Genomic DNA, 12936 nt, shown 5'->3' on the forward strand with positions numbered 1-12936 from the left:
GTCAGTCAGTTTTAACAGCTGTAGAAACTTCTGATTAATACTAATAAATGTTCACAGTTATCACTGCAGCAGCTGTTTCCTCTCTGCAGCTGTTACCTGTTTAACAAACATAAATAACAACCTGCATTCTGCATTTATACTGTGTCCTGCTCAGAGGCACAGGAACCATTTCTACTCACAGAATGCGTTTATATTATTTATTGATTATTTGCATCTGTATTGTTTGATATTCTGATAGTGAATTCATTATTTAATAACCCAGAATATGATCAGAGTGTCTTTTGAACACTGGAAAATATGTATTTGGCTAAATGTTTCAGGGAAAATGGAAATGATGTAACTCATATCAAACCCGACGCTCAGGAATTTTCAGCCTCACATGTGACTGAATGTAAATGAGGATAAATGATGTAAAATATAAATGTGTTGAACTGTTATTATGGATCAAATTAAAGTCAGGGAGAGTCTGTCTGTCAGCAAGAAACAGTTTAATGGAGGAAATAACATCATGAAAAGACAAATCTTTCTAATAAGAGACTTGAGATGTATGTGGGTGCTTTTCATTAAGCTAACTCTATGCTTCCTCACGTCCTCTCTCCTCCGTGACCCGGAAATCGATCTCTCTCCGCCATCATGGAGGATCTTCCGATCCCTTAAATGCACCTGGAGGAGACGAGGAGCGAGGAGAGAGGAGGCTCCTGGAGGAGCTTAGAGCCAGGAAACACAGGTGTATCCTAGTGGAAGTGTTTTAACGGACGGCAACACCCCTTTGATCCAAAGTGTGTATTGATTGGTCAGCTGATCTGACGGGACAGTAAACAGTCGGCTGTTGTTGTAATACAGCAGATCAGGAAACTACCTGTGGAGAAGGAATGAAAGCACAACAGCAGCTGATCATAGCCTATTTATTTATAAAATAAAGATGACTGAATCATGAATCAATCATTAAAACTTTCTACTATTTCTCTTCATGAGGCAAAAGGCTTCTCCTTTCTTCTTCTGTGTTTCAGAGCGTCTCAGCTCCTTCAGGAAAACATGACGTCACACAGCTGCGTCTCCTATAAAACCATCCTGAGCCTGAAAAGCACGTCAGACTTTCACAAACTAAATAAGCAACATTTTATTTAAACATATTCTGCAGGCTGCAGCTGTTTCTATTGTTCCTTTATGTGGGTTCTGTTCTTTCAGTAATTAACAGGTTTAAATTGTCTGTTTGTGTCTCATTCTGTGACAGACAGATGCTGCTATAGATCTATAATCAAATGATTAAACACTGGAGCAGTTATCAGCTGTTTTCCTTCCAGCTATCAATATGTAGAAATTATTAAGTAACAGTGTAAAGTCTTCATTCATTGTACATGAATTTTAAATGCAAACTTTAGAGTTTAAACTGTTACTTAGTCATTTCTATTGCTGACTTATTCATATTTGACATTTAGGGTGAAGTGCGTCATGACAACTTGTCTCCTCAAAATGATGCTGGAGTGAGCGACGACGTCCCGTTTGATAAATTAAATTCCTCCGTCCTCACGTCTCTCTCTCATCCTCGCTGGGAGAAGAGACGCGAGTGAGAGAAACCAGGAGACACGTTAGCGTAATGAAAAGCATCCAAGTATCCCAGAATGCATTTCACACCAACCGGCAGCGATGGCGGAGACTTTGAGTCAGGCTAAAAGCTGTTGTAACTTGAATTGTAGGATTATTAATATGTGGCTTTATTAATTTTTAATGTTTTCAGGAGAGAAAGTAACATGTAGATTCCAACATGTGGCCAGTTTATCCCAGTAACTCCAGTCTGTAAACCTGCTGGGATGTGTTGGGAGATGTTTGGACCAGCCGCTCATCTCAGCTGCTAGCAGCCCGACTCCTGAGATGATCGGCCGGTCAACATGTGGTCATCCCAGGGAGAACATGATCCATGAACTGATCTGCAGCTCTTTGCTGATTCACCGCTGGCTCTAATGTCTCCGCAGCATTTAGATATATGATATAATTCCTTCTGGAAGATAAATGTTGGTCTCACAGATGAAATCTAACAATTGTAGCTGCAACATTAGTTTGTCTGAATGTAAAGTGAAGCTTCATGTTTTTACTGGACAGAACAGCAGCGCTGCCTCTGGAGCTCCACATGTACACATATCACCACATTTACACACATATACATGGATTCAAATGAACAGATTCATTTCATTTATTTTATTAAGCTACATAACAGTTTAGATTTTTATTATAGCTACATTACAGACTGAATAACATCATTTACTGCATCTCTCTGTCAGTCAGGTTTTTGTTTTGTGAGATAAAAAGTGTTAGTGGAGCTTTGAGTTGAGATTATTTTGTCACAGTACAGTCAGGTAGGTGTGTTGAAGCTGAGCTGCTGCTGTTCCAGCTGCAGAATGATCTACTGCGTCCTCTCGTCCTCACAAGTTTGTACTACTGAGTCCAACTTGCCAAGTCTGAACTAGCAAGTACACAAGTCCCAACTTGGTGTATTTGGTATTGAGAATATATCAAGTACGTCATATATAAGATATATGCACATATTTTTTCCAGCTGGCTGAGGAGACTATTATGCATGCAAGCATAGATTGTACTAAATATGATCAATAAAGACAATATATGAAGGAAGAACTCAGGAAGACTGGACTTCAGGAGCTCAGTGTTAAAACTTTAATGAACCTGCCAAGTGGGTGCAGCAGTAGTTTTCTTTGAGTTTATTAGACAGACAGGATTAATGTGTAGGATTTAATCTCTGGTCCACACCCCGGAGCAGAAGGTGGCGGTAATGCACCTAATACGCTGGTTGACAACCGCCGTTATAAACCAAAAAGAAGATTTTTTTTTTCCCAAACAGAGTGATACCTCCTGTCAGCCGAGGGGTTTCCTATTTGTGCAGCCGAACATAGCAGCTCCTCCGCGGACTGTTTCACCCTGACGGTCCCGGTGTTTCCTCCGCAGGCTGCACTTCACTCAGCTGCCCGACAGACCCGCTGCTTCTTCCCGCTTTAACCTGAATAACAAACCGGGGCTCGGTGCTCCGGTTGGATCCACATGGAGAGCCGAGGCTAACGTTAGCTGAGAGGCTAGCGGAGCGTTAGCCGCAGCATGTTAGGAAGCACAGCCAGCTAGCACAGCCAGCTAGCACAGCCAGCTAGCCTCAGAGAAACAGAGAAACAGAGAGAGTAGTTGGCAGTTACACGTTTCTTTTGGCATTAAGTGCATTTAGAGGCTAAATGATTTAGCAGCAAGATGGACGGTGGATAAAGAGGAAGGGTGGAGCAGAGAGAGAGAAAGAAAGGTAAATAAACGTGCTAGCTAGCTAACGTAGCTAATGTTACTGATGCGTCATCATCGTCTCGTCAATGCTAAAGCTAATTAGCATATGTAGTCTAGTTAATGTGGTCAATATTATTATAAAATTCATGTGTTTTGGTGAAAGTTTCAGTGAGTGAGTTCATACTTTGAGCTGATAATTGAAAATGATTGAGACAACACAACGTCTTCTGTCACTATTCAGGCTGCTGTCATTTGTTGGAACTTAAAGATGTGTGTTATTTAATGTTTGTGTTGGTTAAAGGACTATTTGAACCTTTGATGGGTAACTGTTAGTGTATATCAGTAAACTGAGGAGGGTGTTGTGCTCTTGCTTGTTTCTTTTTGAAGGTGTAGAGAGCAGCGTTGGTGCCACAGTAGTAGTAGTGTCGTCTCCCTCCTTAATGATATGTACCTTTGGTTTTATTTCAGCTTCATAACACTACATTGTACTAAGCAGCTGTTGGCTCATTAGTTTGTTATTCACATGCACTAAAATTCACCACAATGCAGGAAATCAAGTCTTTGTAAATAAAGTTTTCCTAGTGGGGACCCCCAGACCCCCCGCTGATAAACTGGTCTGACTGGAGCTATATTTCCCAGCCTGAATGATTTTGCCAGTCCAGCCCTGCTGTATAATGTTATACTGAATATAGTTTATGTCACAGCTTTAGCGTCTTCACCATAGTAACGGTGGCTGAGGATCATGGGTAGGCTAATGTAGCTGCTTCCACTATCGTCCAAAACTGACAAGAAAACTTGGTCACAACCTTTCATATTATTGAGTTATCAAGGACGCCTTCATGTTTTATGTTGAGAAATGTTAAAGATATTAAAATCAACAGTGAGGAAAATACTCATACGCAGCGCGTCCTCTCCGGTCCCACCAGACTGCTAATATTAGAATAAAAACATGAAAACAAGGATCAAATCTCTTGATTAAATGTTGAGTCATGTAGCGGTTATAGTTTAAAAATGAAGAACAAATGAGAAAAAACAATCCAGCCTCTGAGCTCCCGAGTCCCAACTGACAGAAAAAAACCTGCTGCAGGAACGAAACCTGCTTCCACCTGAAATACATTAGTTTGAAAATCCTGCTGACTGTCACCAAAAAAAAGGAAAAATGGTGTCAATGAACACGAAGAGATTAAATTTAGTGAATATTTCACTGATTACTGTGAGACTGAGACAGACAGGTGGACACTCTCAGGTGAGGACAGACAGGTGGACACTCTCAGGTGAGGACAGACAGGTGGACGCTCTCAGGTGTAGACAGACAGGTGGACACTCAGGTGAGGACAGACAGGTGGACACTCTCAGGTGTAGACAGACAGGTGGACACTCTCAGGTGAGAACAGACAGGTGGACGCTCTCAGGTGTAGACAGACAGGTGGACACTCAGGTGAGGACAGACAGGTGGACACTCTCAGGTCCAGACAGACAGGTGGACACTCTCAGGTGAGGACAGACAGGTGGACACTCTCAGGTGAGGACAGACAGGTGGACACTCTCAGGTGAGGACAGACAGGTGGACACTCTCAGGTAAGGACAGACAGGTGGACACTCTCAGGTGAAGACAGACAGGTGGACACTCTCAGGTACAGACAGACAGGTGGACACTCTCAGGTTAGGACAGACAGGTGGACACTCTCAGGTGAGGACAGACAGGTGGACAGTAAATCAGCTCAAACTCTTGAGACTGCAGCTGATTGTCAGCTGTAACCATCATGCAGGAATGTTCCACCTGTGTGAGAGGAAATAACTTGTCAGTCGTCCAAAGATTGTTGAGGAAAGACAAACAGAAACAGGCGGTTTATCATTTTCATGTTAGTGTGAATCAGTTTAAACAGTCCTGTCATCTGTTCACAATACAAACTGCTGAGTCTGACAAGAAAAAGTCTCATTGTTGACATGATTTGACTTTGAGACGCCTGTTTCTGATTGGCTGAATGTAGCTGCTGTCGATAGTCGTGGTGCGACGTGATGTGATGGACGGTTGTGTTGCCTAGCAACAGCAAAGCAGCTCAGTGTGATGAGGATCAGAGCTGCTTTTTCTAGAGTGATGTCATGTCCATGTTTGCATGCTGAAAGAGAACGTGCTGCTCTGACCCCCCTCCTCCTTTCAGGCTGCAGCCTGCTGGAGTCCGATGGTTGACACCAGGTCTGAGGAAGTGTAAGTGTGTTTTTCATTTCATTCATCAAAACAAAGCTCATTCACATCCTACTGAGGATGAAGATGATGTCATCATCAAACAGATGATAGATCAATAACTGCAGCTGTATTGTGTCTCGTTCTCTCCATCAGATTTCTGTCGACTCACACTGGATCCAAACACAGTAAACAGAAAACTCAAACTGTCTGACAACAACAGGAAGGTGACATATGTGATGGAGGATCAGTCATATCCTGATCATCCAGACAGATTTGATCACTGGCCTCAGCTGCTGTGTAGAAATGATCTGACTGGTCGCTGTTACTGGGAGGTCGAGTGGAGAGGAGACGTTAATATATCAGTGAGTTACAGAGGAATCAGCAGGAAAGGAAACAGTTATGACTGCTGGTTTGGATGGAATGATCAGTCCTGGAGTCTGAACTGCTCTGATTATGATGGTCGTTACTCTGTCTGTCACAATAACAGATCAACATCCATCTCCTCTTCCTCCTCCTCCTCCTCCTCCTCCTCCTCCTCTATCTCTAACAGAGTAGCAGTGTATGTGGACTGTCCTGCTGGCACTCTGTCCTTCTACAGAGTCTCCTCTGACACACTGATCCACCTCCACACCTTCAACACCACATTCAATCAGCCTCTGTGTGCTGGGTTTGGGTTCTGGTCTAACTGGTCTGGTTCCTCAGTGTCTCTGTGTGGTCTGGAGGAGGAAGAGTCTCCTCCTGTTAGAGAAACTTTCTCACTGCTGACCAGATAGTTCAGTCTGTACAGGATCACACACAGCTGATGGTATTTAGTACCAACATGATCTCTCACTGCTTGTAAATGTAAACATGGTTTCCACATGATTGACAGTTTGTTTGTAAAATGAATCAAATGATAAACTGAGTCCAGTTGTTGTTGTTTTCTGTTGTTAGTGTATCAGAAAGGCTTGAACTGTAATGGGATAATGGGAATGGGATCTTCACAATGTTTAGTTGTAGTTCTTCTAGTAGTTTCATAGTAACTGTGTTACCTGATTCCTTCACTTATTTAGAGATCACATGACAAATGATGGTCAGAACAACAGGCCTCCTATTGGCTGGTTAAATGAACACCTCTAATGGTGAAGGCTGAGGCTCAGCAGCTGCAGTGTGGCTGCTTTTATGCTGCGTTCATATCATATTGGAATGATGCTAATTATGAGATTCTGACTTGTAAATAGAATTCAGGTCAACATTCAAGTGGTAATTATGAAGTGGAAAAGCTGAAAGCTCTGATATTTACTGGATATGCTGGATTATTGTCAATAACAGTATTTTTGAGCCTCATTCCACCAACTTTGTAATCATGCAGCCGTCTTGATTTGTTGTGTGACATGAACGCTGGCGAGTTGTAAACATGGGAATCTTTCCCGCCTCTACCATCCATCCCATATGATGTGAACACAGCATTAGAGATGAGAAGTCCAGGAGCTGTTGTGTGTTTCTGACATACAGGAAGTATTTAGTTTTTCTCTGGAGTGTTTATTTAGTTCCTGTGTAGAGAATAAAGTTCATGATGATCAGTAGCTGATGTTAGTTTTCTCCATTTATTTTTGTGTGTGTGCATGTTAATTCATATCTAATTTCATATAGTAGATTGAAGGTATTTGACAGTTTCAGGACTGTTTAAAGTGTCAGTTTAATGTGTTTAGCTCACATTCAGTCTGACAGCTGTTGTTCAACATCAGACACACATTATTATTCCAAGCAGAGTATTTTTATATTCTTAAAACATGTGCGGAGGATCTTTAAAGTTCAGACAGTCTGTGACGACACAACTGACGTCAGTTAAAGTCTGTTTTGATTTTTTACATCCGCTGTCAAACTTTTTTGGCTTTTTTTGGTCAGAGCGACTCAAAAATGATGAGTTCTGATGGTGTTTATTGATCAGATTGATCGATTGGATTCATGTTCTACAGACACACTGTGAGATACATAATCAAAGTCTAAAAATACATCAAAGGAACTTTACAACATATCTGATATACTGTGTAAACTTTGTAAATGTGCATCACATGAGATAGATGATGTGGTTCAGTCAAACTGCTGATGTGAGAGTGGAAGAACAAACTGGTTTTAATGGTTTTAATGGTGACACGCTGTAAAGAGACAGTTTGATTTCTGATGGTGAATGAAAAGACTTCATATAAATATGTTTAATAAGTATGTATTTGAACACTGGTGGAGTTTATTGATCCACTGGATGTGATTATTTCAAACATCTCCATTTCTTTTTAAAGCCTAAATGTTCCTGTTTTCATGTTTTAAAGTGTGAGTGAAGCAAACAGCTCCTCCTCTGACAGGATGTGATGCTGTGAGTGAACAGCAGGTGGCAGCAGACGCTCATGTTTCTGTTCCTCCAACACTTGAGTTTCACACAGTTTATATGTTCAGAGGTGGAAGAAATAAAACACATCCTTTACTTTAGTAAAAGTAGTAAAACTACCATCAAATACTCCTTTACAAGTAAAAGTCCGGCATTCAACAATATATTGAAGCTCTGAGAAATAAAATGTAGTGAATCATGAAACAGTTGAGTGTTTCTCTCTGACATGTGGAGGAAAAGTAGAAGGTGTGTCCACCAGTCCTCCCATAACACAGTCTAACTGGTCCCAGTATGAATCTAACAGTGGGCAGACTGGTTTGATGATGGTGTGTGTATATTCAGTATCTATATGTTGTAGATTATTCTATGAAGGATGATATTAAAATATATTTAGATTTCATTATCTGCTGTTTTTAACCGTCTTGCCAAGTTGTGACTGTTGGCGTCGACCTGAACAGGAAACAGTCACAACCTGGAAAAATGTTCAAAACCTTTTTAATGGTGGAACCAGCAGAATATATTTTCATCCAGATGTTTCAAAGAGTCTTTGGCTATAGAGCTTGGTTACAACAATGTAAAAGTGGGCTAATATTTAGATAATAAAGAGGTAATAATAATGTCATATAATGGTAGTTAATAAGTAATAGCTTGGTATTAACAGTGGGTGTAACCACGGTAACAAAGGGCCAAGAAGAAAGGGGATATTTAGTGGAATAAACCTAAAGAACAATGAGGCAGAACTAATTACAAACATCACAGTAACATTTCAGTAACTATACAGTAACCTGCTAATAATAAGGTTATATCATGTTTTTATTTAAAACAGTAATATGGTGACATTAATGGGGTAATAGCCTGATAATAATGATGTAATATGGTTCATATTTTCTAAATATTATGGGCTACTATCAGCGTCATACCTTCAAATGACATCACAGTTCTTGGACGTCTAAATCAGTGATTATCAGATTAACCTGCTGAAATTCTTCGTCTCTCATGTTCCAAACATGAACTTTTGTTTTGAGGTAAAAGTGTAAAAATTCTTCTTTTAATGCTGTGATTTGTTACCTGGAAACACGTCTGCTAGTTTCTGTGTAATAGCCATGAATCAGTGCTGCAAAATGCATAACTACATATTTCTACTTCATTTCACGGTGATATTAGATTAAACCAACAGCAACAACCCAAACCAAGAGGCACAGTGATCACCTGGAAACACACCTGGTAGGCCTAACCCTTCCACTGTTAACTCAACACAACATGTGCTACTTTTGATGGAAAGTTCCAGAAATATATGCTGCCTATGGACATATTTCACTCATCAAACTTCAGCTTCAAACAAGCCTTTTAAAAACATGTTTATTATTATTATGGTATTTTGAAGTTAAAGAAAATACATCATTTTTTATCTTAGGTAACATGAAAGGAAGCATTTAGCAGCTGATTCATGGCTGTTACACAGAAACTACCAGGTGTGTTTCCAGGTAATCAATATGTCTCTTGGTGTTGGTTTCATCTCATCACAATCACCAAACATCACCGTCAAATGAAGTAGAAACTGGTAGTTTTGCATTTTGCATCTTTAGATGTGTTTCACATTATTATCTCTTTATTTTTGGCCCCTTATTATCTAATATTAGCTAGTTATAGCCATTGTTAATACCAAGCTTTTACATGTTAATTAGCATTATTACTAGCTGGTTATTATCAAATATTACCCACTATTACCTTGTTATTACCCAGCTGGAAGGTAAAGTGCTGCCACAAATCCTTCCAGCAGACACCAACAAAACTGCTTCTACGGTTCAACCTCAGTTTAGTCTCACTGGTGAAGTTTCTTACTGGATTTAAACCAGTTAATTTGTTAAATCTTTCTGGTTTTAATTGATACGTTTGTCAGTTGATACATATATATGTGGTTCTTGAGAAATAATAATCAATCTGTCCGTTGTGAACAGACACGTTTTGAACGGGCTCTGCACTAGTTCTAATAAAAAAAGAACTGTTAACTATTATTATTCTTCATTTCTTAAACTGTGCTGGTGTGTTTTTGTATTTCAGGATTGTATTGATTAGTTTTTATGTTGAATGTGTTTCTTTATGTTTCTTTGTCTTTTAACATCTTGGGACCATGTTGGAAATACGTGTTTTCACTGTAACATGTTATCACTTGGATTTCTGTTTTGTGTCTGTAATCCATAAATAAATAAATCATATCACAAACATAACTTTGCTCCAACAAATGTTTCTATATACAGGTGAGAGTGTTGAAGGTTACAGCATTTATAAATGACTTTAAATTAGATGAGAAATCATCCAAAACAAAGAAAACTGTTTTCTCTGCACTTTATTGTTGTAACAAAGACTTTTTCTTTTAACCTTCAGTTCGTTTTTAAATAAATAATATAAATCAAGATAAAATAACTTCATTTATTATTTACTTTCATATTTCAGATGCTTTATGTCATTTTTTTTTATAAATGATTAAATGTTTGTGAAATATGGAATAATTAGAAGAGTAAAAGTATAAAGCTTTATATTTGTTCTTATTCTCCATTTGAAGTATTTAACTGTATTATTTATTCATGTGTTTTTCTCATTTTTTACTCATCTGGGAAGTTTTTACTGTTTTTTTCAGGTTTCAGGTCTCTGTAGTTTTAAAGTGATTTGTGTAACTTAAATATATATAAAATATAAATACAGTATAAACTGTATATAACAACATTTCAGAAAACAATAAAAATGTGTCGTTTTCAAGTTCATTGTTGTGTTTTCTGAAATGCTGCAGTGGTTTTATTATTGTTGTTGTGTTTTGCCCCTCAGGGCCTCCATAACATACATATATACAGTATATATATGTATATATAACTATGTGTGACATCACGTGTCGCTCTCTCCTACAAAACCATAAACATGTAAAAACATCTGGTCAGACGGGTCGGACGGGTTCATCTGAAACCTTTCGTCTCACTGAGAGACGTCCTCGTCCAATCAGAGCAGCTGAATCAGTTTGTCAGTCAGACACACACAGGTAAGATTTGATATTTCTCTGGTTTTTATCAGTTTTTATGTTTTTACGCCCTCATAGAAAGTAAAGATGAGTGTAGATTCGGTTCAGATTCAAGCTGAAGGTTTTTATGACGGAGGTCAAACATGAGCTGAACAGCTTCACATGTTCTATGTTCCTCCAGAACAAAACACTGTACCACGGACCAAAACCACGGATACGTTAAATGTTTCAGTGTTGGCCATTATCAGTAGAATAAAGATGTTTTATGATGTGACAACGCTGTGGTTAAGGTCTGCTTATGGTTAGGGAAAGATCATGTTTGGGTTAAAATAAAAATAAAATAAAAACGGCCGCAAATATTCCGACGTATCGCTAAAAAACCCGGTTTTGTCGGTTGAAACGGGAAGCGGACGTTGGTTTCGAGGTGGTCTCGAACTGTGTTCGATGCTGATTTACAACTTTCTTCCAACAAACTTCGCAACCATCCACCGACCCCTCCTCCTCCTCATATAGATCTTAACTACGTCACTTTAGAAATGTTGATAGGATACGTATTGTTGAAATGTTACGGATTACACGTATCAACGTATCTGTGGTTTGCAGAAACGTACAATGTCAGCGTTTTATTCCGGCGACCAGGCTGTTATATGTTTCATATTTAAGCAATATTACATGAGACTCTTTGCTTTACCACCATTGTTGGAACGGCAGGGATGAGATCAGGAACGAGGCGCTAAAAACATCTGGTCAGACGGGTCGGACGGGTTCATCCGAAACCGTCTCACTGAGAGACGTCCTCGTCCAATCAGAGCAGCTGAATCAGTTTGTCAGTTATTTATTACAGTCTATGGTGTGAGTGACGTCAGCAGTCATTAGAACAACGTGAGAGTGTGAACGTGACTGATCACTGCTCTCCATCAATACACCAATCAATCAACACCACTCAATCAATCAATCAATCAATACATGCTGTCAAGTGTCATCATACAGAGTTTGGACCTTTACTGTGCAAAACCGTCAACACACGAGAATACCTCAATTCCTGGTGAATCCTTTCACAATAAAACGTAGAAACCAAAATAAAGTTCCAGATTTCCTGTCAGTGTTCTGATGTCATATAAATAAGAGAAAAGACCAGACTACAATATATTATAGTCTATGAATGTTATTGTCAGAGAAGTTTAGTGTCAGTATGAAGGGTCGCCCCATTCAGTCACCTTTAAACTGGTGCATGTTTTAATAACCAGTATCATGCTGGTAGTGAGGGAGACTTTGTTTCACAGGTGGTGTGGTTAGTGATTAACAGCTAATAAAAGTCATTAAATAATATTCTCTGGAATCTTTCTAAACTATATCACAGACAAACTGTTGAAAACATCTTTTCATTGATGATATTCAGTATTTTAACCAAGCTAAGAGCTGCAGCAATAGAAACTAAAGTTTATGTTGCTGCCAAACCTTCATTCAGTATCTTTATACTATATCAATATAAAATCAATGTCACATTATATAAACTACAAAGTGAATCACTGTCATCAAAACACAGTAAACTCTGTTTGTGGAATAATGACGGAGTTTAAACTACAATGTGATGCCTCATCACAGGAACATCTTTGTTCTGCTGTACAGAATTGCATTTAGTGTTGAGTCAGACAGATTGTTCTCTCTTATTCTGCCTGTTTTAATCTTTACTGTAGATGATGATGATGATGATGATGATGCTCATCAATACGTCTGTACTTTGATCCTTATAATCTAACACTGATTGACAGACAACATTCCCACAAGATCAAATAGAATATAACACAGCTGTAGCAACTATAACAGAACCATAAATAAAGATGAATGTAAATAAAAATATGATGCATTGATGCTCTGAAATACAAACATTCATGTGATCTTGTTTCCCTTCTAATCTCCTCGGGGATAAAAGAGAGAGAACACGTTTAGTGTCTGACAAACTTCACAAGTTTTGTCTCCACTGATATTTGTGAAAATTGTTGCATCAGTATCTTTATGTATATTCACTAAATCATCAGTTGAAATACATGTCAGGCCTCTGAGTGTGATATGCTGCTTAACTGTTATTAATCAATA

Source organism: Thunnus albacares, chromosome 13, assembly GCF_914725855.1.
Source record: "Thunnus albacares chromosome 13, fThuAlb1.1, whole genome shotgun sequence".
NCBI lineage: Eukaryota > Metazoa > Chordata > Actinopteri > Scombriformes > Scombridae > Thunnus > Thunnus albacares.